This window comes from Gossypium arboreum, chromosome 8 (genome assembly GCF_025698485.1).
Source record: "Gossypium arboreum isolate Shixiya-1 chromosome 8, ASM2569848v2, whole genome shotgun sequence".
Classification (NCBI taxonomy): Eukaryota; Viridiplantae; Streptophyta; class Magnoliopsida; order Malvales; family Malvaceae; genus Gossypium; species Gossypium arboreum.
This window is the reverse complement of record NC_069077.1, coordinates 102769787-102797668: the sequence shown is the minus strand read 5'-3', so window position 1 is coordinate 102797668 and position 27882 is coordinate 102769787. Positions and strand designations below refer to the sequence as shown.

General features: G+C 36.7%; 1 long non-coding RNA gene across 1 annotated transcript; it reads left to right on the top strand.

Moving 5' to 3' along the window:
* The first annotated feature begins 21162 nt into the window (after window positions 1–21162).
* Window positions 21163–22228, top strand: LOC128296424 (uncharacterized). The gene is made up of 2 exons (XR_008287044.1): window positions 21163–21228; window positions 21940–22228. It is a non-coding gene; the product is annotated as an uncharacterized LOC128296424 (long non-coding RNA).
* Window positions 22229–27882: the final 5654 nt, after the last annotated feature.

Sequence of the window (27882 nt, the reverse complement as noted above, 5' to 3'; positions counted from 1 at the left end):
TCTCATAAGGTTTATATCATGAATACATGCTTGTGTGAAAGTTTCATGAAGAAATTCTATGTATAAAATGTCTAATTGCATTTTAAGGACCAAATTGAATAAAGTGCAAAACTTGCATTCTAGAAGCTTAAGCATGCAATTGCATTAGATATTGAATTAGAGGGTTCAAATTAGCAATTTGACCAATTTCTATAATGTTAGACAAAAATGGACATGCATAGGAAAAATGTAAAAGAGAAACCCTAGGGGTATTTTTGTATCACCCCTTACCCGTATCTGATGCCAGGGCAGGGTACGAGGCATTACCATACTTAAGCAGAACCACACATATAGAACTGGGCCACAAAATGTCATTCAAAGTAAAACCAATCAATTAAAGTCAATTTGTCCCTATTATGGACCTACAAGGCCCAAATCATACGTTATTAGTGGTCTAGGACTAAACCGAGAACCTACGAAAATTCTAAGAAAATTTCTAAGTTAAAGCCTCACATGCCCGTGTGGAGGCAATGCACACGCCTGTGTGCTTGGGGACACGCCCATGTCCCACACCCGTGTGGAATTATTGGATTTATTTTCTAATTCGAACCTACAGGGGTTTTTACACAGTTGAGCATACGCCCGTGTCATTGGCCAGTGTTCCTTACACAGCCTGGGACACGCCCGTGTGGTAGCCCATGTGATTTTAGCGAGCATTCTATTTATGAAATCATCATACAAATTTAAGGCACACGACCAAGCACATGCCTGTGGCTAGAGGCCCCATGGTTGAGACATACGGTCGTGTCTCTTCCCGTGTGTTTACTACCATGCATGTTAACCTAAAATTCAAGGTGCATGGGACATACGGCCGAACGACACACCCATGGGCGGACCATGTGTCACACACGGCCTAGACACATGCTCGTGTGTCTACCCGTATGGACCATTTGGGGGCTACTCTCCAAGCCATTGGTCACCCTTAAACAATCATACACTTCCATATGTTCAATGGCATATCCCATGATATATTTGGACACTTAAACATGCAACATTATAGCATCACTATGACCCCTTTTATACTAGTCCATTGGTATTCACACAATCTTATCTTTTAGTCATTCTACACCAATTTCATGGTTTACCATATTCCTTATTATCAATCCATTATGAGTGTTAAATCATGCAACCACATACTAGCAAATAAATAGTCATCCATCAAACCAACACATGCACATCTTAGTATGCATGTAAAAGTAAACTTATGGATACATCCTAATTATTAACATGGACCAAATCACATGGCCACATACAAAATAATCAATGCCAAAATGAGCCATTACACTTGGCTACTTCAACATGAGACATATACACAAAATAGACAAGTTCCTATACATGCCATGACCAAAATAATTAAACCCTTTTATACCCAAAATCCTTGAAGATAGTGTGATCTGAGCTCCGACATCTCCCGATCCTTTGAGCTAGCTTGACATATCTAAAGAGAAGGGAAAAGAGAGGAGGGTAAGCTTTAAAGCTTAGCAAGTACACATACAAATAATCTACATTTTGCAACTGTTGATAATCTAAGCATAATTACTTATCCATTATGATACTTTTCATCATGTCATATGTATACTTACCTTCCATATTCATATGCACATGCTTATCCAAATACATATCTTTCATAATATCATCATATAATAAGTCCTCATAGTGTTTTAGTACATACCTGTGCCATCTTGCACACATATGGCTTACTTAAATTTTACTTTCGGAATTCATATTACATTATGTGTTGAACACTTGGAATATGATTCAGACACACAGAAGAAATGCACAGAAGTGCCTGAGCGTAGCCTTGGCTACCTAACATAAAGTGCACCGAAGTGCCTCATATCATAGAATCACATGTCGCTCTCAACGGGCCTACTCAAAGAGCTAAGAGAATATCCGAACACAACTCAGGATACCCAGCACCTGGACCCTAACATGTATTACATATTAAATGAGCTCATAACACACATGACTATCCTAGTGACATGTCACTTGTATCCTCAACTATTCCTAAGGTTCAAACTGGATTTTAGACTTCCAGACCTTTACTAAACATACTCGCATAATGGTTTCTTTCACATGGCCAACGTCTCATAATCGTATAGCAAAGCATCAAAACATGATATATTATCAACATAGACAAATAAGCATATTAAGCATACATATATCAATAAATCATTTAATAACAATAATTAAGGTATTTATTTGCATATGTACTTACTTCGGTACAAAATATTAGAAATCAAGCCTAAACCTCGTAAACCTTATTCTTTCCCCGATCAAGGCCCATATCTCGATTTTCTTGATCTATAATACCAAATTTAGCTTGTTTAATACATATATTACTCAAAACGACCTAAAATTCATAATTGGGTAAAATTACTATTTTACCCCTATACTTTCATATATTTGCAATTTAGTCCCTAGGCTCGAATAACATAATGTATGGGATTTCTTAGTTATCCAAGCCTAGCCGAACATTTTTCATGTTCATAATTGTCCAAATTTTCCTTCCTTTCACATTTTTCTACCCTTTTCTACAACTTTTACAAAATAGTTCTTAAAGCCCTTTTCATGAAAATCTACTTAGTAAAAGTTGTTTACCATCCTTTAAACTATCATATCCCTCCATAAATCATCAAAACATAAGCTTCTCATGCATGGGTAAATTTCTAAATATGAACCCTAGCATGAAATATGGGTAGAAAAAGAGAGAGCAAGTTATCGGGATTTCAAAAATACGAAGAACATTAAAAACGGGGTTTAGGAGCACTTACTATAGAGCTTGGAAAGCTTGAATACCATAGCTATGGAGAACCCTAAAATTTCGGCAGCAACATGGAGAGAATGAGCTAATTTTTGACTTATTTTCCCTTTTTATTTCATTAATATACCAAATGACCAAAATACCCCTCAATACTAAACCTTCAAAAATTTCCATACATGCCCATTTTTGTCCAAAAAATTAGTTAGGAAAATTGCTCTTTAAGACCTCTTAATTAATAATCTAAAGCAATTTCATACAAATTGCTTCTAAAACACAAATTTTGCAAATTAGTCAATTTGGTCCCTAATTTCCAATTGGACACCTTATACTTAGAATTTCTTCATGAAACTTTAACACATGTATATATTCATATTCTAAACCTAATAACAATCATAAAATCAATATTTTAATGTCAAATTTATGGTCCCATAACTACTATTTCGACTAGGCCCTATTTTGGATGTTACGTTTCTCCCCCCTTAGGGACTTTTGTCCTCGAAAGTCTTACTAGTAAACAGGTTCGGATATTGACTTCTCATAGAGTCCTCTAGTTCCCAAGTGGCTTCTTCAACCCCATGTATAAGCCATAATACCTTCACAAGGGCAATACTTTTATTCCTCAGTTACTTAACTTCCCTGGCCAAATCTTAACCGGTTCCTCACCATAAGTCATGTTAGTTGAATTTCAACATCTGTCAAGGTAATCACATGTGTGGGGTCTGATCTATATTAACGTAACAGGGATACATGGAACACGTCATGGATCCTTCCCAATTTTGATGCAGAGCTAAGCGATAGGTAACATGTCGTATTCTCTCGGTAATCTCATAAGGCCCAATAAAACGAGGACTTAGTTTGCCTTTTCTACCGAATCTTAAAACCTTTTTCCAGGGTGATACCTGCAAGAATACTTTGTCACCCACTTGATACTTAATTTTTTTTGTTCAAATTCGCATACGATTTCTGTCTATCCGACGCTGCTTTCAAACAATCTTGAATCACCTTAACTCTATCCTCGGTTTCTTTGAGCAAATCAACTCCGAAAATTTTACTTTCCTTAAGCTCTGTCCAATACAAAGGAGTTCGACACTTTCGGCCGTATAATGCCTCATAAGGTGCCATCCTTAAACTAGACTGATAACTGTTGTTGTAAGCAAATTCAACCAAAGGTAGATAATTTTCCCAACTACCTTGAAACTCAAGAACACAACATCTAAGCATATCTTCAAGTGTTTGAATTATTCTCTCGGATTATCTATCAGTTTATGGGTGGAAAGCAGTACTAAAATTTAGTTTCGTTCCCAAAGTCGCTTGTAACTTTTTCCAAAATCGTGACGTAAATCTCGAATCTCTATTTAAAATAATTGACAATGACACACCAGAAGTCTAACAACCTCTGAAATGTACAAATCGGCTAACTTATCTACAGAATAATTTGTGCGTACCAGTATAAAATGGGTCGATTTAGTCAATCCAGTATAAAATGGGTCGATTTAGTCAATCTATCGACTATCACCCAAATAACATCTCTCTTTCTTGGAGTCACTGGCAACCCGGTCACGAAATCCATAGTGATCCGATCCCATTTCCACTCATGGACCACAATAGGCTGGAGTAAACCGGAGGGTACTTGATGTTCAGCTTTAACTTGTTGACAAATCAAACATCTTCTCGCAAATTCTGAGATATCCTTTTTTATGCCATTCCACCAATAAACTTTCTTCAAGTTGTTGTACATCTTCGTACTTCCCGGATGAACTAACATACGACTGTTATGTGCCTCGTGTAAAATAGTCTGGATCAACTCGGCATTCTTCAGAACACAGATTCTTCCCCGAAATCTCAAGCATCAATCGGAGTCAGTATGAAAGTCGGGTTCACTGAATGCTTCACACTGAACTTTCTTAGCTTGTAATTCCTTATCGGATTTTTGTGCTTCAAATATCTGAAGGAGAAGAGTTAGCTTAGCTCTCAATTCAGCTAAAATAGAACCATCATTATATAAGGTCATCTGTGTATTCATTGCCCTCAAAACGAATAGAGACTTCCTACTAAAAGCGTCGGTAACCACGTTCGCCTTTCCCGAATGATAATCAATTACAATTTCATAATCTTTCAACATTTCCAACCATCTCTATTGTCTTAAATTCAAATCTTTTTGAGTCATCAAATACTTGAGGCTCTTATGATCGATATAGACATGGCATTTTTCCCCGAACAAATAATGATGCCAAACCTTCAAGGCAAACACTATGGCGGCCAATTCCAAATCATGAGTTGGATAATTCTTCTCATGAGGTTTCAGCTGTCTCGAAGCATAGGCTACAACTTTTCCTTCTTGCATAAGCACACATCCTAGTCCATTCAAGGACGCATCACTGTAGATTACAAATTCTTTCCTTAGTTCTGGTTGTACTAGCACTGGTGCCTTTGTCAATAGCATTTTCAACTTTTCAAAGCTTTGTTGGCACTTTTATGTCCACTGAAACTTTACTAGGATCAACCCGAATACCACGGGATCAACCAGAATACCATCACTGGAAACAATGTGGCCTAAGAATCCAACTTCCTGAAGCCAAAACTCACTTTTACTGAACATGGCATATAATTGCTTATCCCTCAAAGTCTGTAAAATGATCCTCAGATGTTCGGCATGTTCTGTCTCAACTCTAGAGTAAATTAAAATATCATCTATGAACACTACAACAAACTTATCCAATTATGGATGAAATATTCTATTCATCAAATCAATAAACACAACCGAAGCATTCGTCAATCCAAAAGGCATAACAAGGAATTTGTAGTAACCATACCTTGTTCTAAAAGTAGTCTTAGGTACGTCTGTCTCCTTAACTCGCAGCTGGTAATAACCGGACCTCAAGTCTATCTTGGAAAACCATATTGCTCCTTTTAGCTGATGAAACAAATCATCAATTCTTGGCAATGGATATTTGTTCTTAATCGTTACCTTATTAAGTTACTGGTATAATCTCATGGAACCATCTTTCTTCTTTACGAATAACATGGGAGCACCCCAAGGTGAGAAACTGGGTCTCGTAAATCCTTTGTCAACCAATTCTTGCAACTGTAACTTTAATTCCCTTAACTTCGTCGGAGCCATCCTATACGGAGCGATAGAGATAGATGTAGTCCCTGGCATTAACTCAATACCAAATTCAACTTCCCTAACCGGGGGTAAACCTGGTAATTCTTCTGGGAACACATCCACAAACTCACATACAACAGGCACTGATACGACTTTCAACTCAGGTTCTTTTGTATTCAACATATAAGCCAGATACGCTTCATATCCTTTTCTCATACATTTCTGAGCGGTCATCAAAGAAATTACGATAGACAAGCCACTAAGTTTGTGACAGCCCTAAAGTGACCCTAGTCGGAAAGCAGTTTCGGGACCGCTAAACCGAGTCACCGAAGTATTTGAATATGATATTTATTGTCTAAAGTATGTGAATAAGAATGTGTGAAAGTTTTAGGTGTCGATTTAGTCGATTGCATGTGAATTTAGTTAATAGGACTTATGTGTGACACTTTTGAAAGGTGACAGGTTAATCTATAAGGACCTATTAAAGCATGTAGTGAAAACAATGGTTTTGCATGTCAAATACTCCTTTTTATACATGGTGGCCGGCCATGATGGAGCATATATTAGAATATGTGGTAAATCTCCATGAAATGGCCATTATTTTATGCAAAAGAAGGGAAATAAAATAAAAGAAATACTAAGTATAATAAAAGAAAAAGAAGAATGAAAGTGGGATGAAAAAAAAAAGAGGAAATCGGTTCTCCTTGGCCGAATTGAAAAGAGGAAGAAGGAGATGAATCAATTTGTCATCTTAGGCAAAATTAAGGTAAGAAAGTTTATGCTAGTTCTTGAAATTTTAGTGGATATTGAGTGAGATATCAAGTTATTTTTGGTAACCCATGTTGAAATTTTGATTTTGGATTGAGTAAGGTTTTCGGCTATGGAGATTAATAAGGGTGATGGTTATGTTTCATGCTAAATCTAGATGAACAATAGTAGTTGCTTACACCTTGATATTTATGAGTTCCTTTCTTGGTTCTACCTTAGACCCATGGAGTATATTTTTTTATTTGGTGTTGATGGAGGTTTCGCCATGGGTAGAAAAAACTATAGATTTTGAGATTTCATTAGAAGCTAATGAGTGAGAGTTGGATGAATATTATGAGGTTAAAATTCATGGGATTATAAGCTTGTAAGCTTGAGGATGAAATTTATGCTTTGTGAGGGTAAATGGTTTAAAAGGAGCATCCGACCATGATGTAAGAATATGATGAAGTGATGTTAAATGCTTTGAATATCGAGTATGTATCGTTATAAGTTGAATTTAAGGTTTGTTAAGTTGTCCTTGTCATTTCCGAATGTGTGTATAGATAAAGAAAACTTGTTAAAGTGCTTAGTTAAGTGATATTAGGTTAATGATAGGTGTATCCGGTCATAAAGGTGTACATGAGGAAATGTTAGATTAATTGTGTTAAATTGCTCAATGTGATTAAAAATGCGTATGACCATTTTGTATTTGAGCTAAAGGTGGCCATATGACCTATCAAACTCCTTGTCATATTCGGCCATAAGCTAGCATAATGAGACTTTAATAAGTTAAATTTGTTTGAATTAGCTCAAGAGCTTAGAGGACCAAAGTTGGATAAGGGAAGGGAAAAAGTGATCGAATAGCCGCCGAAATCGTTCGACCACATCCGAGGTAAGTTTTAAGCGATTAATCGTTGAGTAAATTCAATCATAAGAGGACATAATGAGTTGATTTAATAAGATATGATGTGGCCATGATATGTCTTAAACCAAATGGTAAGTTCATAAGTGTTTGGACTTGGAAATTTAAGAGCAAATTGTAATAATTTGCTTGGACAGCAGCAGTAATGTGATTTTAGAAAATCACTATAAATTGTTGGTGTGGAATTATAGGCTGAATAAAATATGTAATCAAATCTTAGTTGGTCTAGTTTCTTATAAAAGAGACCGTGGAAGCAAAGAAATTTCCTATAAAGAGATATTTAAAGTTGTGCGGGACAGTGTCGGAATGACTCCAAAATCCCCTGTTCTGTCTTTGGAAAATCATTATAATTTGTACAAAAATGGTTATAAGATAAGATTTATATGCTTAGACTCCTTAGTTAGTCTAGTTTCAAATGGAATCAAATAGAACACATTATGAATTCTGTACAATGAAAAATTTGATTCGTAGTGAAGAGTGGTCAGATTAGTCAAACAGTGAAACAGGGGAAACTTTAAGAAAAATCTGGTATTGATTGGCCAAACCTAAAATTCTGAAAATTTTATGAGTGGAAGATATATGAGTCTGTATTCAGGGAAAATTAACGGCAATTGATTTTGAGTTTTGTAGCTTTAGTTATAAATAATTTAGTGACTATTGCTCAGGAAAACAGCTTGTGGTGAATATTTGATTTTTTTGCAAACACTGATCAAACTAATTGAGTTGCTTATAAGCTATGGCTGAAATTGATGTACAAGATAAATAAATATATGTGTGATATGTATATGTGGTAAAGCCGAATGGCTAATATGAAATATATGTGTGATATGTATATGTGGTAAAGCCGAGCGGCTAATGTGAAATATATGTGTGATATGTATATGTGGTAAAGCCGAAGGGCCAATGTGAAATATGTATGAGATATGTATATGTGGTAAAGCCGAATGGCTAATGTGAAATATATGTGTGATATGCATATGTGGTAAAGCCGAATGGCTAATATGAAATATATGTGTGATATGTATATGTGGTAAAGCCGAATGGCTAATATGAAATATATGTGTGATATGTATGTGTGGTAAAGCCGAGCGGCTAATGTGAAATATATGTGTGATATGTATATGTGGTAAAGCCGAATGACTAATGTGAAATATATGTGTGATATGTGTATGTGGTAAAGCCGAGCGGCTAATATGAAATATATGTGTGATATGTATATGTGGTAAAGCCGAATGGCTAATGTGAAATATATGTGTGATATGTATATGTGGTAAAGCCGAATGGCGAATGTGAAATATGTAGTAGATATGAATATGTGGTAAAGCCGAATGGCTAATGTGAATGTTGTAACATGTGATTAAATGTACATGAAATTTGGAAATATATTCCGGGTAAGACCCGATGACTACGTGTGGAGATTATGTCCGGGTAAGACCCGATGACTACGTGTGGAGATTTTGTCCGGGTAAGACCCGATAACTTCGTGTGGAGATTTCGTCTGAGCTAAAGGTCTCGCTGATAATCCGAGTAGAGGTTAAAGCTATAAGACTTCGTAATAAGAATTGCTTATAAATATATTCAATGCGAAAGGTTGAACAGGTATGTACTCCAAGTTTATATGCGAGCTTGATTTGAACTAAATCATAAGGTAGTTATGTGATGCATACGAGAGCAATCCATGAGACTATTCCTATGAGTATGTGACATCGGATCGGTGTGAGAGGTTATGTGAAATCATACAATATATCTATGTCACATGAGCTCACTTTTATGTGAAAGTTTATCGCCTATTGTATATGATGAGATGTGCATATTCAAGAAAGGGATGGTATGCCCGAAGGAAGAGTGAAATAAAAATACGAACAACTATGTTATAATTTGATTGTTATCTGTTGACACTGCTTAAAACTTACTAAGCATTGAAATGCTTACTCCGTTTACTTTGTTTTCTCTGTTTTATAGATCTCATTTGGAAGCTACAGGCTCGGGGATCGTCAGCAACTAGTCACACTATCACTATCCACTATTTGGTACTGCTATGTTTTGGAATATCTTATGGCATGTATAGAATAGACTAGTAGTGAGAGGATATTTTGGTTAATGTATAGGACTACCCTTTTGTTGTAGGTCATGTACCTTTCGGTTTTGTGTAAATTTGGATAGCCATGCGAAAATGGCATAAGTATACTTTGATCATAGCATTATAATCGTTTTGTATGTCGTCCGTTGAGAGGTATGGAAATGTTGGTAACGGTTAGTCATGGGAATGGTTATTCATGATCACTTTTGGTATATGTATGACAGACTCTAGTTGATCCATGGAGGATCATAAAATAGGTAAAGTTTACCTTAAAAATAGATGCTGGCAGCAGCAGTGATGTGGATGTGAAAAATCTCTAAAAATAGTAGGAATGGAATTAAATAGCGAATAAATTATGTAATCGAACCATGATGAATCTATTTTCATAGGAAAGTGACGAAACATTCACATGAACATTAGATTATGAGATGTTAAAGTTTTCGTGAGACAGGGTCAGAAAGGTTTCTGGATCCCCTGATCTGACTTTGGAAATTCATTATAAATTAACCAGAGATATTTAGAAGTCATGCCATATATGTATAGATTTGATTTTGAGTCTAGTTTCTATAGAAACAAACAGCATCAGTATTGAAGCCCTGTACAGGGAGATATCCAAATCGAAATGCATGAAGGGCAGTGTAGTCGCACCCTGTAACAGGGGAGGCTTTAACTAATAAACTGTACTAATTGGCCTGACCAAAAATTCTAGAAAAAAATCTATAGATGGATATATGAGTCTAGTTTTGGGGAAAAATTACAAATCTGATTTTCGAGTTGTGGAACTCAAGTTATGATTTTTAAGGTGACAGTGACGCAGTTAGCCAGTCGTCTGGAAAATTTTTAATTGGACTGTGAGAGAAATGAATTAAGTCGGTTAGCACCTCGTGTTCGACTCCGGCAACGGTCTCGGGTAAGGGGTGTTACAATTTTATTGGTATCAGAGCTACGGTTTAGTCGATTCTAGGACTAACGTAGCACGCGTGAGTCTATTTATACATGCCATAAAGTGATAAAATGATAGTGTGATGATTTTCGACTATTAAAATGTGGTTCTTTGTATTGTAATGAATCTTGATCTGATCGAAATGTAGCAAGCTTCGACTATGAGAATTTACAATATAACTTCACTTAGATATGCCTAAATTATTAAGTTGATCAGTGCGTATCATGTACTCGTATTTGAATTTCGATTTGGATTGAATTAAGGGTATAAGTGATGCAATTTTGAAAGAGTGTTATGACTATAAATGTGATTTTTGTATGTGGCTATGGAACTGGAAGTTGAATGGTCGATAAGCATGTTGTGTTTGTATTCAAGTAATGTAAATGATATACTAATGTGTATTGCTATATGTGTATATGTACATGAGAATTGAGAGTGATATATCCGGGTTAAATCCAGAAGAGCATTCGTGCTAGTGATATATCCGGGCTAAATCCCGAAGAGCATTCGTGCTAGTGATATATCCGGGCTAAATCCCGAAGAGCATTCGTGCTAGTGATGTATCCGGGCTAAGTTCCGAAGAGCATTCGTGCTAGTGATGTATCCGGGCTAAGTTCCGAAGAGCATTCGTGCTAGTGATGTATCCGGGCTAAGTTCCAAAGAGCATTCGTGCTAGTGATGTATCCGGGCTAGGTCCCGAAGAGCATTCGTGCTAGTGATGTATCCGGGCTAGGTCCCGAAGAGCAATCATGCTGGTGACTTGTATTCGGGCCTTCGTGCCGGTAATTTGAGCAAAGTTTAAGTGTTCATTACTATACGAATTCGAACTTGAATGAGATGATATGTTTAAAAGTGTACATACATGATGTTTATAGACCTGGTTAAGTCATTTCAATGTGTAATAACGAATGAATAAGAGCACTATGTGTGTGAATGATTAGAGGCACTGTGTGTGTGCGAATTCCTTTAACCGAGCACTATGAGTGCGAGATCGGTCAGTGGGCACTAAGTGTGTGAAGTGGAATTCATGTAAGACCTCGTCTGGGACGAAGGCATTGATTTGAGATAGTGTGTAAGACCATGTCTAGGACATGGCATCGGCTCGATATGTGAGAATATGTAAGACCATATCTAGGATATGGCATTGTAAGAGCTATATGTGCTTAATGAGTATCCGTAGTGATTTCGAATGATTCAACGAGTATATTTAAGATGATAAATAAAGTAAGATCAGAATAAGCGATACGGGTATGTACGGAAGGTATGTGAAAATCAAATGAAAGTAAGTGAATACGTAAAAAGATGGTGGATATGTTGTTAAGAAATGAATTCATGTTATAAATGTGTTACGGATTTAGTCTATGGGATGTTTGAGTATATGTGTACTTTCGGTCAGATTCTGACTTATACATGGATGAAAATGTGGGTTACAAATATGTGGGTTGATGATGTGAATTATACATGTTAATATGTGCTTGATATGTGTTTGAAATGCAATTGTGAATTAAATTAAGTGATTATTGCTTATGAAATCAAGGAAATGAGACATATGTGCATACTTGTAGAAATGTTTATGTATTTGTTTTAAGATAAGAAAATGATTTTATAGATCGATGTGAAATCAATAATGAATTACAATTGCTATCGATGAGCTAATGTTTATATGAATATAATTCAATAAGAGGACGTTATCCTAAACTATGCATCGGTAGAAATTTTCGGGGACGAAAATTTCTTAAGTTGGGGAGAGTTGTGACAGCCTTAAAGTGACCCTAGTTGGAAAGCGGTTTCGGGACCATTAAACCGAGTCACCGAAGTATTTGAATATGATATTTATTGTCTAAAGTATGTGAATAAGAATGTGTGAAAGTTTTAGGCGCCGATTTAGTCGATTGCATGTGAATTTAGTTAATAGGACTTATGTGTGACACTTTTGAAAGGTGACAGGTTAATCTATAAGGACCTATTAAAGCATGTAGTGAAAACAATGGTTTTGCATGTCAAATACTCCTTTTTATACATGGTGGCCGGCCATGATGGAGCATATATTAGAATATGTGGTAAATCTCCATGAAATGGCCATTATTTTATGCAAAAGAAGGGAAATAAAATAAAAGAAATACTAAGTATAATAAAAGAAAAAGAAGAATGAAAGTGGGATGAAAAAAAAAAGAGGAAATCGGTTCTCCTTGGCCGAATTGAAAAGAGGAAGAAGGAGATGAAGCAATTTGTCATCTTAGGCAAAATTAAGGTAAGAAAGTTTATGCTAGTTCTTGAAATTTTAGTGGATATTGAGTGAGATATCAAGTTATTTTTGGTAACCCATGTTGAAATTTTGATTTTGGATTGAGTAAGGTTTTCGGCTATGGAGATTAATAAGGGTGATGGTTATGTTTCATGCTAAATCTAGATGAACAATAGTAGTTGCTTACACCTTGATATTTATGAGTTCCTTTCTTGGTTCTACCTTAGACCCATGGAGTATATTTTTTTATTTGGTGTTGATGGAGGTTTCGGCCATGGATAGAAAAAAACTATAGATTTTGAGATTTATGTTAGAAGCTAATGAGTGAGAGTTGGATGAATATTATGAGGTTAAAATTCATGGGATTATAAGCTTGTAAGCTTGAGGATGAAATTTATGCTTTGTGAGGGTAAATGGTTTAAAAGGAGCATCCGGCCATGATGTAAGAATATGATGAAGTGATGTTAAATGCTTTGAATATCGAGTATGTATCGTTATAAGTTGAATTTAAGGTTTGTTAAGTTGTCCTTGTCATTGCCGAATGTGTGTATAGATAAAGAAAACTTGTTAAAGTACTTAGTTAAGTGATATTAGGTTAATGATAGGTGTATCCGGTCATAAAGGTGTACATGAGGAAATGTTAGATTAATTGTGTTAAATTGCTCAATGTGATTAAAAATGCGTATGACCATTTTGTATTTGAGCTAAAGGTGGCCATATGACCTATCAAACTCCTTGTCATATTCGGCCATAAGCTAGCATAATGAGACTTTAATAAGTTAAATTTGTTTGAATTAGCTCAAGAGCTTAGAGGACCAAAGTTGGATAAGGGAAGGGAAAAGTGATCGAATAGCGCGAAATCGTTCGACCACATCCGAGGTAAGTTTTAAGCGATTAATCGTTGAGTAAATTCAATCATAATAGGACATAATGAGTTGATTTAATAAGATATGATGTGGCCATGATATGTCTTAAACCCAAATGGTAAGTTCATAAGTGTTTGGACTTGGAAATTTAAGAGCAAATTGTAATAATTTGCTTGGACAGCAGCAGTAATGTGATTTTAGAAAATCACTATAAATTGTTGGTGTGGAATTATAGGCTGAATAAAATATGTAATCAAATCTTAGTTGGTCTAGTTTCTTATAAAAGAGACCGTGGAAGCAAAAAAATTTCCTATAAAGAGATATTTAAAGTTGTGTGGGACAGTGTCGGAATGACTCCGAAATCCCCTGTTCTGTTTTTGGAAAATCATTATAATTTGTACAAAAATGGTTATAAGATAAGATTTATTTTCTTAGACTCCTTAGTGAGTCTAGTTTCAAATGGAATCAAATAGAACTCATTATGAATTCTGTACAATGAAAAATTTGATTCATAGTGAAGAGTGGTCAGATTAGTCAAACAGTGAAACAGGGGAAACTTTAAGAAAAATCTGGTATTGATTGGCCAAATCTAAAATTCTGAAAATTTTATGGGTGGAAGATATATGAGTCTATATTCAGGGAAAATTAACGGCAATTGATTTTGAGTTTTGTAGCTCCATTTATAAATAATTTAGTGACTATTGCTCAGGAAAACAGCTTGTGGTGAATATTTGAATTTGTTGCAAACATTGATCAAACTAATTGAGTTGCTTATAAGCTATGGCTGACATTGATGTACAAGATAAATAAATATATGCGTGATATGTATATGTGGTAAAGCCGAATGGCTAATATGAAATATATGTGTGATATGTATATGTGGTAAAGCCGAGCGGCTAATGTGAAATATATGTGTGATATGTATATGTGGTAAAGCCGAAGGGCCAATGTGAAATATGTATGAGATATGTATATGTGGTAAAGCCGAATGGCTAATGTGAAATATATGTGTGATATGTATATGTGGTAAAGCCGAATGGCTAATATGAAATATATGTGTGATATGTATATGTGGTAAAGCCGAGCGGCTAATGTGAAATATATGTGTGATATGTATATGTGGTAAAGCCGAATGGCTAATATGAAATATATGTGTGATATGTATATGTGGTAAAGCCGAATGGCTAATGTGAAATATATGTGTGATATGTATATGTGTGATATGTATATGTGGTAAAGCCGAATGGCTAATGTGAAATATATGTGTGATATGTATATGTGGTAAAGCCGAATGGCGAATGTGAAATATGTATGAGATATGAATATGTGGTAAAGCCGAATGGCTAATGTGAATGTTGTAACATGTGATTAAATGTACATGAAATTTGGAAATATATTCCGGGTAAGACCCGATGACTACGTGTGGAGATTATGTCCGGGTAAGACCCGATGACTACGTGTGGAGATTTTGTCCGGTAAGACCCGATAACTCGTGTGGAGATTTAAATCGAGCTAAAGGTCTCACCGATAATCCGAGTAGAGGTTAAAGCTATAAGACTTCGTAATAAGAATTGCTTATAAATATATTCAATGCGAAAGGTTAAGCAGTATGTACTCCAAGTTTATATGCGAGCTTGATTTGAACTAAATCATAAGGTAGTTATGTGATGCATACGAGAGCAATCCATGAGACTATTCCTATGAGTATGTGACATTGGATCAGTGTGAGAGGTTCTGTGAAATCATACAATATATCTATGTCACATGAGCTCACTTTTATGTGAAAGTTTATCTGCCTATTTTATATGATGAGATGTGCATATTCGGTAAAGGGATGGTATGCCCGAAGGAATAGTGAAATAAAAATACGAACAACTATGTTATAATTTGATTGTTATCTGTTGACACTGCTTAAAACTTACTAAGCATTGAAATGCTTACTCCGTTTACTTTGTTTTCTCTGTTTTATAGATCTCATTTGGAAGCTATAGGCTCGGGGATCGTCAGCAACTAGTCACACTATCACTATCCACTGTTTGGTACTGCTATGTTTTTGAATATCTTATGGCATGTATAGAATAGACTAGTAGTGAGAGGATATTTTGGTTAATGTATAGGACTACCCTTTTGTTGTAGGTCATGTACCTTTCGGTTTTGTGTAAATTTGGATAGCCATGCGAAAATGGCATAAGTATACTTTGATCATAGCATTATAATCGTTTTGTATGTCGTCCGTCGAGAGGTATGGAAATGTTGGTAACGGTTAGTCATGGGAATGGTTATTCATGATCACTTTTGGTATATGTATGACAGACTCTAGTTGATCCATGGAGGATCATGGAATAGGTAAAGTTTACCTTAAAAATAGATGCTGGCAGCAGCAGTGATGTGGATGTGAAAAATCTCTAAAAATAGTAGGAATGGAATTAAATAGCGAATAAATTATGTAATCGAACCATGATGAATCTATTTTCATAGGAAAGTGACGAAACGTTCACATGAACATTAGATTATGGGATGTTAAAGTTTTCGTGAGACAGGGCCAGAACGGTTTCTGGATCCCCTGATCTGACTTTAGAAATTCATTATAAATTAACCAGAGATATTTAGAAGTCATGCCATATATGTATAGATTCCTTTTTGAGTCTAGTTTCTATAGAAACAAACGGCATCAGTATTAAAGCCCTGTAAAGGGAGATATCCAAATCGAAATGCATGAAGGTCAGTGTAGTCGCACCCTGTAACAGGGGAGGCTTTAACTAATAAAATGTACTAAATGGCCCAACCAAAAATTCTAGAAAAAAATTTGTAGATGGATATATGAGTCTAGTTTCGGGGAAAAATTACGAATCTGATTTTCGAGTTGTAGAACTCAAGTTATGATTTTTAAGGTGACAGTGACGCAATTAGCCAGTCGTATGGAAAATTTTTAATTGGACTGTGAGAGTAAATGAATTAAGTCGGTTAGCACCTCGTGTTCGACTCCGGCAACGGTCTCGGGTACGGGGTGTTACAAAGTTCATCTGATTCGACTCGAAGGACTTCACCATTCTCATGTCTCAATTCCATAACTTTCTGTTTACAATCTACTATAGCACCATGAAGTGTCAACCAATCCATACCCAAAATAACATCGAATTAATCAAACGGAAACAACATCAAGTCGGCCAAAAAACAATGACCTCTAATCATCAAAGGGCATTTCTTGCATACTTTATCGACTAAGAGATGCTTGCCTAACGGGTTTGACGCTTTAATCACACATTCTGTAGACTCCATAGGTAAGTTCAAGCTAGATGCCAATTTCATGCATGCATACGAATTCGTAGATACTGGATCTATCGAAGCAATAACAACAGTGTCATAAAGACAAAATGTTCCATTGATTACGTTAGACGACGATACTTCTTCACATGCTTGTAATGTATAGGCTCTAACCAGAGCCCTAGCCTTAGATCGTGCTGCCGTCTCTCATGTCGTATTTTTGCTACCAGCTCTAGTATCGGCACTTTTCGGGGGTCTCGCCTTTGAAGCCAAATCACTCTGTCTTGCATTCTGAAATCTCTCGTCCATCTCGGGACAATCCTTAATAAAGTGGTCTTGGGAACCATATCTATAACACGTCCCATCATTCCTCCTACATGAGCCTGGATGAGGTGTTCTGCAGTATTCACACTCGAGTCAACGAGGTTTAGTGTCTCCTATGCTAGCTATAGATGTAGCCTGAGTCCGGAAACCCGAACTTTGCTTCTTACGATTTCCATGGGAGTGTCCTGCCAATGCATAAGAACGAGAATACACATCATTAGATTTCTTAGATTGAGTTGGGGCCGATTTGCTCATCATTCTCTTTCATATATCTCGAGCTTCTGACTCAACTTTCTTCTTCTCCCTTGTCAATTCTTCAGCCTTACATGCCCGTTCAACGAGCACAACAAATTCCTTTAGTTTAAAGGTGCCCGCTAACACCCTGATATCCTCGTTAAGGTTGTCTTCAAACCTTCTGCACATCTTAGCCTCAGTGGGCACATACTCTCGGGCATACTTACTAAGCTGGACGAACTCTCGCTCATATTCTATAACCGACATGCGACCCTGCTTAAGTTCAAGAAATTCCTTATGTTTTTGGTTGATAAACTTTTCGCTAATATACTTCTTTCGGAATTCCTCCAGAAAGAAGTCCTAAGTAACTGCCTCCTTGGCACAACCAAAATCAAAGTCTTCCACCAATGGTAGGCATCATCCCTCAACAACAAAATAGCACACTTCAAACATTCTTCTGGTGCACAAGACAGTTCGTCGAACACTTGAATAGAGTTCTCGAGCCAAAACTCGGCTCTCTCAGCATCATCCTCAGTGTTAGCTCTAAACTCTTTTGCTCCTTGTTTCTGAATCTTATCCACAAGAATTTTAGAAAATCTTATAAAATCTATACCTTGGGGTATCACGTGTACAGGCTGAGGGTTCAGAGGGGGTGGAAGAGGTTGCGTCTGAGCGGCTGGGTTTGCACGAATGAACTCAACATACCAATCATACATCATTTGGAAGAAGGCCTTTCTAGCCTCCCCCCTTGGCTCACTGTTACGGGTCTACTTTCTTCAGGCACTATCCCTTGAGCGGGGGCTGGTGCATTGCTTTCTACGTCATCTACTATAGCTCAATCGGGATCCATTTCTATATGAAAAACAAAGTTTAATATCGTCAAGAGTCGTCACACTATCACAATTTACGCATGGCATGTAGAGCTAGACATAGACACATGCTACGTAGTCTAAGAACCAACTAAACTGTAGCTCTGATACCAATAAATGTAACACCTCTTACCCATATCCAATACTGGGACAGGGTACGAGGCATTACCGAACTTAAACAGAACCACACATACAGAATCGAGCTATAAAATTCATTCAAACTAAAACCAATCAATTAAAGTCAATTTGTCCCTATTATGGACCTACGAGGCCAAATCATATATCATTAGCAGTCTAGGACTAAACCGAGAACTTACAAAAATTCTAAGAAAATTTTTAGGTTAAAGCCTCACATGCCTCCACACGCCCGTATGCTTGGGGACACGCCCATGTCCCACACCCGTGTGGAATTATTGGATTTATTTTCCAATTCGAACCTATAGGGGTTTTCACACGACTGAGCAGAAGCCCGTGTCCTTGGTTCGTGTTCCTTACACGGCCTGGGACAAGCCCGTGTGGTAGCCCATGTGATTTTAGTGAGCATTCTATTTATGACGTCATCATACAAATTTGAGGTAAGCTCTGTGTGACACTCAGCCAAGCAACACTGCCGTGTGAACCCTATAGCTTTCACAGGGTTGCAAGTCAGGCTATTACATAGCCTGGTACACGAGCATGTGGCTTGGCTATGTGACCCAAGTCAGTGAGTTACATAGGTACGGACACGGGCTGGGCACTGCCGTGTGTCTCTATTTCGAATGTCCACATGGCCTAAGACATGGGCGTGTCTCTTGGCCATGTGACCCCTGCAGTTTGAAAATTTTTCCTTCTTCTAAAAATTTTAATATGTTTTGGATTTAGTCTCAAATGGTTTCCAATGTCTTTTTAGGGCCTCGAGGGTATAAGGGACTGTATGAATGTTTTTGATTGATGTTGCCATGATTTAACTTGTGATTTGTTTATGGTAATGAATTTTTCATTGTATGACGTTATGCTTCACTAATGCTTCGTACCCTAATTCAGCAACAGATACGGGCCAGAGGTGTTATACAAAGTCTTTAACTCGAAACTGATAATATCCAGAATGAAGATTGATCTTTGAAAACATTGTCGCACCTTTCAGCTGATCAAACAAATCATCTATACATCGTAAAGGATATTTGTTCTTGATCATGACTTTGTTGAGCTGTCGGTAATCGATACACAATCACATTGACCTGTCCTTTTTCTTGAAAAACAACATAGGAGCTCCCCAAGGAGAAAATTTGGGCCGAGGAAAGCCCCTATCTGCCAACATTGCAACTGTGCTTTCAATTATTTTAATTCTGTAGGTTCTATTCTATAAGGAGCTATCGATATCGGAGATGTTCCTTGTGACAGCCCAAAATTGACCCTAGTCGGAATGTGGTTTCGGTACCACAAAACCGAGGCATAAAAATAATTTAAAATTTATTTTGATGCCTATAATATGTGTGTGCTCATGTGTGAATTTTGAATTCTTTGATTTAGTTAATTTGATTGTGAATTGAAAGAAAAAGGACTCATGTGAAAGGATTTAAAAATATGTAGCTAATTTCAAGAGGTTAATAAAGGAATGAAGCAAAATAAATGGAGTTGCATGTCAAATACTCCATTTATTTTGAATGAGTGGCCGACCATGTCTAGATTATGGGCAAGGGGACATGTTTCCAACATGTTTAGTTAGTGCATTATGTAGAAAGAATTAAGAAATGAAAAAAAATGAGCATGGATGCCCCCCATGGTGCCGTAGCTAGAGAGAAAGAAAGAAAAAAGTTGTCATTCATCCTTTCTTTGAGCAAAGACTAAGAAAGAAAAACAAAAAATTGTTCATCTTTTCCCTCCTTCCTTTGGCGAAATTCCTAAGAGGAAGAAGAGATTTTTGCTTCATTTTCTTTGTTTAGAAGAGATCTAGAAGGAGATTTGGCTAAACTTGCATCAAGATTAAGGTATGTATGAGGTTGTGTCATGAGATTCATGCTTGTTTTGGTTGCTAACTTGATGTGCATGTTAGCCATGGTTCAAATCCTTGTTATGCCATGAAAAATGGTATTTGGCCAAGGTTGATATTGTGTTAAAGCCATTGCATGCTAAATGTGAAGCTTGCTAATGATGCATGCAATGATGGATTGACTACTCTTGAAATTTCTTTGTAGCAATCTTGAGTAAGACATTGAGTTCTTTGTTTAACCATGACCAAAGTTCAATGGGGTATGATTGTGATGTATTCGCCATGATGCATTCATGAGCATGATTTATGCTTGTTACTTGATTGGTAAAATTTGTGTTTTAGAGGGTTATGAACACCTTGAGATTCGCCATGCACCTATATGTGTATATATGTTTGCACATGATATTTTGATTATGAAGAAAGTGATAAATATGTTTGTTTAAAGAAGAAATTTGTTGAAGAATGTTGTGAAATTTGCATGTACATTCGGCCTAGTACATGTATAGTGTGAAAAACCTTGAAATTATTTTTGATTTTGTGTATTTATGACCATGTGTAATCGGCCACATGAGTAATTTGAGCACTTGATGTTATGTTAAAATTCTTGAGCTTAAATATATGGATGTATGTATATGTGGCCATATAATGGCGTTTTGGTTCAAAGGTTGAATGATAAATTATAATAAAGTGAGATGATATGAGATGCCGAATGTGATTTACTAGTAAACATTATTGATAGAAATATTGAATACTTCTACTTGTATTCATTAAGCTCAAGAGCAAAAGAGAGCTAAATCCGATAAAGGGAAGGAAAAAGTAGTCGAATAGCCATCGGAATCGTTCGACAACATCCGAGGTAAGTTTTCGAGTATCGAAACTTAGATTTTGATTCGATTGAATGAAGTAATAAGCAATCGAAATTTCGCCTTGTATATGGCCATTGAGCGAAATGATATTTTTGTTAAGTGAATTGTGCATAAAAGTTTTGTTGTGAAATGAAACAAAGATGTGTATGAATGTTCGAGTGATATCGGGCTAAGCCCAAGGCAATTGTGCAAGCTATGATATCGGGCTAAGCCCAAGGCAATTGTGCGAGCTATGATACGGGCTAAGCCCAAGGCAATTGTGCGAGTTGTGATATCCGGTTAAGTCCGAAGGCATTTGTGCGGGTTACCATAACCGGCTATGTCCCAAGGTGTTTTGAACAGTAGCTATATCCGGATAAACTCCGAAGGTATGTGATTTGAAATTTATAAGCTGCTGGAAAATTTTCAGTTATTGCATTTGTGAAATCCCCAACAAGGTATGTTTTGTGTGCTTTGCACACTATGAGTAAATGCGTCTGAATATTCGCTCTAATGATAAATGAGCTATCGGCATTAACTAGGCCGTTATTTGTGTATGAATATAAGAGTTGGGATTGTGAAGTAAGCATGTCTTTGAGAAATTGTGCATATGAATTATTGTTTAGCTACTTGAATGCTATGCTTTGGTTGTGTGTATATTATGGCTCAAAACTTACTAAGCATAAATTGCTTACTCCGTTTCTTTGTTTCTCTGTTTATAGATTTTGCTCGTTAGCGATCGGATTCGGGATCATAGAAGTTGAAGTCAACCACACTATCAAAGCCCTTTTTGGTACTCCTTTAGTTGAGTTCGGATATGGCATGTATAGGACTACCCTCGGTTATTTTAAGTACTTGTGATGTATATGTGTACGGCCATGCGAAAATGGTTCGTAATAGTGGAGTATGGAATTAGACCATTTGTGGTTTGTAATTATATATGGTTTCATGATGTGATTATGGATTGGAATGGGAGTGTTGGTCACATGATCAGCCATTGGAATGGCTAAACATGATCATATGTGGACCCATGTATGGCAAGACCATAGTTGGCCCATGGAGACTACAAATTAGGTAAAGCCTACCTTAAAAACAGATGCTGCCAGCTGCAGTGACGTGGATGGGGAAAATCACCAAAATTTGTAGGAATGGTGCTAAATAGTGAATAAATTATGTGATCGAACCTTGACGAGTCTATTTTCATATGAAAGTAACGAAACGATCATATGATCAGTATACCGAGAGATATTAAAGTTCTCGTGAGATAGGGCCAGAACGGTTTCTGGGTCCCCTGTCGCGACTTTAAAAATTCACTATAAATTATCCGTAAGGAATTAGGAGTCATACCTTATATGTACAGATTCCATTTTGAGTCTAGTTTCATTAGAAATAAACGAAACCAGTATTAAAGCCCTGTACAGAGAGATATTCAAGTTGTAACGCGCGAAGGTCAGAGCAGTCGATCCCTGTAACATGGGTGACTTTAACTAATAAAATGTACCAATTGGCCCAACAAAAAATTCTAGAAATAAATCCATGGAAGGATATATGAGTCTAAATTCAGGGAAAATTTATGGAATCAGTTTCCGAATTTTGAAACTCGAGATATGATTTTTAAGGCGACAGTGACGCAGTTTTCCAGCCTGTCTGGAAATGCCAAATTGGTCGGTGCTTTAAGAGGACTTGGCTCGTTAACCCCTCGCGTCCGACACCGGCGATGGTCTCGGGTTCGGGGTGTTACATTCCTGGCACTAATTTAATAGCAAACTCAACCTCTCTAATCAGCAGTAACCTTGGTAATTCTTCTAGAAATACATCTGTGAACTCTCATACAATCGAAATTGATTCTAACCTTAATTTTGAAACTTTGGAATCAAATATATAAGTAAGATACGCTTCACAACCCTTTCTAAAATATTTCTATGCCGTCATAGCTGAAATAGCATTAGATGTACCATACAATCTATCTGCTTCAATTCGGATCCTTTCACCGTTTTGACATTTTAACATAATATGCTTTCATTTACAATTCACAAAAGCATCATGCAGAGTTAATTAGTCCATACCCAGAATCACATCAAACTCATCAAAGGGTAATAACATCAAATCAATCTGGAAGCTACAACCTCGAATCATCAAAGGACAATTTTTACAGACTTTATCAACTAATACATACTGACCTAAAGGGTTCGTTACTTTAACCACAAATTCAGTAGACTCAAAAGGTATTTTCTTATCTCACACTAAAGTTGTGCATACATATGATTGCGTTGACCCCGGGTCAATCAAATCATTAACATTAGTATCAAAATTAGAAAATGTACCAGTGATCACATCAGGTACTGAAGCTTCCTTTCGAGCACGAATCGCATAAGCCCTAGCTGGTGCCCATGCCTCAGAACTAATAGCAGAATCTTTCATTCCACCTCGATTTTTACCTGTATTTCCTATGTTTTGAGTGGTCTCCCTCTAGCAGCTGTGTTACTCGAATGAGTATTCTGAGCCATTTCTTTATTAGACCTTTCTGGGGCAATCTTTAAGATAATGATCATAAGAATTGTATTTAAAACACGACCCTTCTTTCAACCTGCATTCATCAAAGTGTCGTCTATTACATTGCTGACATTTAGGATTGCTATTCCTAACACTACCCACACTTGCTATAGATGTAGCATGAGGTTTCGAGCTCGAATGATGTTTTCCTCTATGTCTCCCAAAATGACCCACCGAAGCTGATGAATGACTATGAAATTCTTTTGACTTATTCAATAGAGACGAGAATGATTTTCCCATAGGTCGTGTACCCGTATCATGAGCATCAAAATCTGCTTTTCTTTTTTCCTTAATAAGTTAATCGGCTTTCTATGCTCTATCAACCAAAACTACAAATTCTTCCAGCTTAAGAATCCCAAATAGCAACTTAATATCTCTATTTAAACTGTCTTCAAACTGTGTGCACATAACAACTTCAGATGGTATGCATTCCTGAGCATATTTGCTAAGTAGCACAAATTCTCTTTCATACTCAACCACTGTCATTCGGCCTTGTTTCAATTCTATAAATTCTTTGCGTTTCATATCGAGAAACATCTAACTTGCATATTTCTCTTTGAACTCTATCTGGAAGAATTCCCAATTTACATGATCCCTCCTTACTACCACGACCAAGGTGTTCCACCACTGATAAACTGAATCTTTCAATAAAGAAACAACACACTTCAAGCATTCAACTGGTGTAAATGATAATTCATCAAAAACTCACTTTATTTTCTAACCAAAACTTGGCTCTTTCTAGATCATCTTTGGTTGTACCATGAAACTCTTTAGCCCCATACTTTCAGATTTTATCCACTGGGGGCCTGCTTGTATGTATTTGATCCAAACCTAGAGGAACTCTAAATGTAACACCCCAAATTCGTGACCGTCACCGGAGTTGAACACGAGGTGTTACCGGGCTTACTTCACTTATTTCCCCCTTTATATATATTTTTTTTTTATATTTTTTTTTCTGCTCTAGGAAGGCTAGCTAACTGTGTCACTTTCACCTTAAAAATCATATCTCGAGTTCCAGAACTCGAAAACCAGTTCCGTAAATTTTTCCTGAAACTAGACTCATAATTCCATTTACACATTTTTTTCTAGAATTTTTGGTCAAGCCAATTAGTACAGTTTATTAGTTAAAGTCTCCCCTGTTTCAGGGTTCGACTACACTGACCTTTGCGCATTACGACTTGGATATCTTCCTGTACAGGGCTCCAACACTTATTCCGTTTATTTCTAAAGAAACTAGACTCACAAATAAATATGTACATATAGAGAATAACCTCTAATTCTCTCTGGTTAATTTATAATGAATTTTCAAATTCGGAACAGGGGATCCAGAAACCGTTCTGGCCCTGTTTCGCGAAAACTTGAATATCTCTTAAAATCCAACTCATGTGACCGTTTCGTTTCTTCCACATGAAAGTAGATTCATCAAGGTTCAATTACATAATTTATTCTCTATTTAATTCCACTTCTAATATTTTTAGTGATTTTTCAATCTCACATCACTGCTGCTGTCAGCATCTGTTACGAAAGCAAACAATGCCTATTTCATAATTCTTCCATGACCTAACTAATAATCCATCATACATAACACAAATTTTGACCACCTTATCAAAATTAAGATTTCTAAGACTCGCGACTATAAGTTTTAGAACCACACTCAACCGACCACATAGGCCATATTCGCATGGCTTAAAGTTTACAACCCAAAATTCAACAAAACAAAAGAGCCTATACATGCCAAATGTTCTCCTAGATCGACTAAGAAGACAATACCAAAAGATTGCTCGCCGGTGTGATGACTTCGATGACGGTTCCGAGCACACAAAAAGAGACGAGTCCAAGAGACCTAAAATAGGTGACAAGTAAACACCGAGTGAGTATATAACTCAGTAAGTCATAAGCATTCCACAATCATCCATTAACAAAATTATCACAAAGTGAAACAATGAAACGAGGCTAAGTACTCCATCAATACCGAACTATGCCATAGTCCCTTGAACATTTGGGTTCAATCTCATACCAATTCACCCAATGACATTTCATATACTATTCAATAGGGTAATTGAGGCATTTCCATACATCAACTCATTTTCACCACAATCATGCAAATAAATGAACTTTCATCTATTCCATGATGCCTTATTTACGTGACTGCAATTGTAATCATCACATAGATTTAAAATTTACCAAGCTCAACCCCGAGCATGAACATAGCGCCTATTTTCCATGAGCTCAAGGTACTTACTCTTCCCGCTGTCCGTGATCAACTCGATAAAGTCACACCCTCCATATAATTAATCGATCGAAGATATGTATTAAGTTCGCACACATAGTGCTTAATAATCGATCACGCACACTTAGTGCCATGTGATTTAAGCTCGCACACATAGTGCCATATAATTTAAGCTCGCACACTTAGTGCCATACATTTCAAGCTTGCACACTTAGTGCCAATCTCGTCACCATGCACACTTAATGCCCGCACACTTAGTGCTAAAACCAAACACTCTACACATTCACTACCTTTTTACATTCAACAATGTCATCATTCCATACATATACATTTCGTTTTATGGAACGTAATCGCATAAATATCATGTTCATTCAAATCGACATCAAACATATGCTTAATGACTTACCTTGTGTTGGGTAAAATAAATTCCAAGTCGGCTACTCGATGACCTTCGTTTTCCCCTTGTTGGACGCCTCTCCTTTAGGATCTTGAGCTTAGTCTAGCAACCACCATAGCCGATTTTTCTCAAGCTCTTCCCCCTTCTTCCCTTTCTTCTATTCGGCCAAGACAACCAAAGGATGAACAACAACTTTTTTTTTTCTTTCTTTCTTTGTTTTGTCACGGCAAAGGGGGGGCATCCACACACATTATTTTTTTGTTATCATCATTTTCTTTTTCCATTTCTTTAATACTAGCTTTCTATTTTATTGTTTCCTACATACATCACTAGCCTAACATGTTGGAGACATGTTTCCACCCATAGCATGGCCGGCCATCATGCTTCAATTTGTCTAATTTGACATGCAAGGACAAACACTTTCCCACATGTATTAATAGGCCATTTTAACACTTGCCTAGCATATTTCTAAATTGTCTCACATAAGTCCCTACTAATAAATTTCACATACACTGACCAAATTAAAGTATGGAACTACCACACAAACATTTACGCACATCATAAACACAGAATATGACCTTTAATTATTGATAAGACTCGGTTTCGTGGTCCCGAAACCACTTTCCGACTAGGGTCAATTTAGGGCTGTCACACTAAAAACTATTCAGATATCATCTAGAAGAAGGTTTCTTTAGCCTCTCCTCCCCAGCCATCAAATGTAAACTCCAAACCTGGCCTAGACGTTTTGGCCGAATTTGCAATGCCACATTGAAGTGAGTTTTAAAAAGCATCGTTCTGTTTGAAAAGTCCGTACTATATTAAAACCCTCATAGTGATCTTTTACAAAACTTTAAGTATCTTGTTCGTTGTTAAAAAATCAAGTAGATCTAGCAAAAGTTTATTCATCTTGGGTTGTTATTACACCTTAAAGACAATGTTTCTAGTGGAAGTTTTTGAAATACGTTGTAACAGCATGGTGTTTTAAAAACATTTATCTTTTTGAAAGTTCTCGTCCTATTACTAGCAAATACAAATCAAAATAAGTAAACCCCAAATTAAAGTAAAAATTTAAAGAGGACTTATTACATAACAAATACCCAAATTAAATAGCTTAAAGATTAAAAGTTTAAAACAGTAGCAAGAGCAGTTGTGTGGCCTCCATCGAGTCCCTCGTAGCACTGACTTACCTAAGGCTTCCCTGCACAGGAAAGCAGAAGGGTGAGTTTATGAAAAACTCAGTGTGAAATCCCTTTACAATAATCAGTCAAACCGTAGACAAATACAGTTTGGGTTAAGCCCATCTGTGACAATCCAATATCAGTTAGTGCCATAGCCCATTACAGTAGCAGTATCAGTGTGGGTCTTAGCCCATTACAGTAATAGTAGTAGAAATGCAATCAGAAGTCCTAGCCATACATCCTCTACACTCCACTCCGTCCAGCCCTACACTCCATGTGGAGATAAAATCGACCTACCCATCCCTAC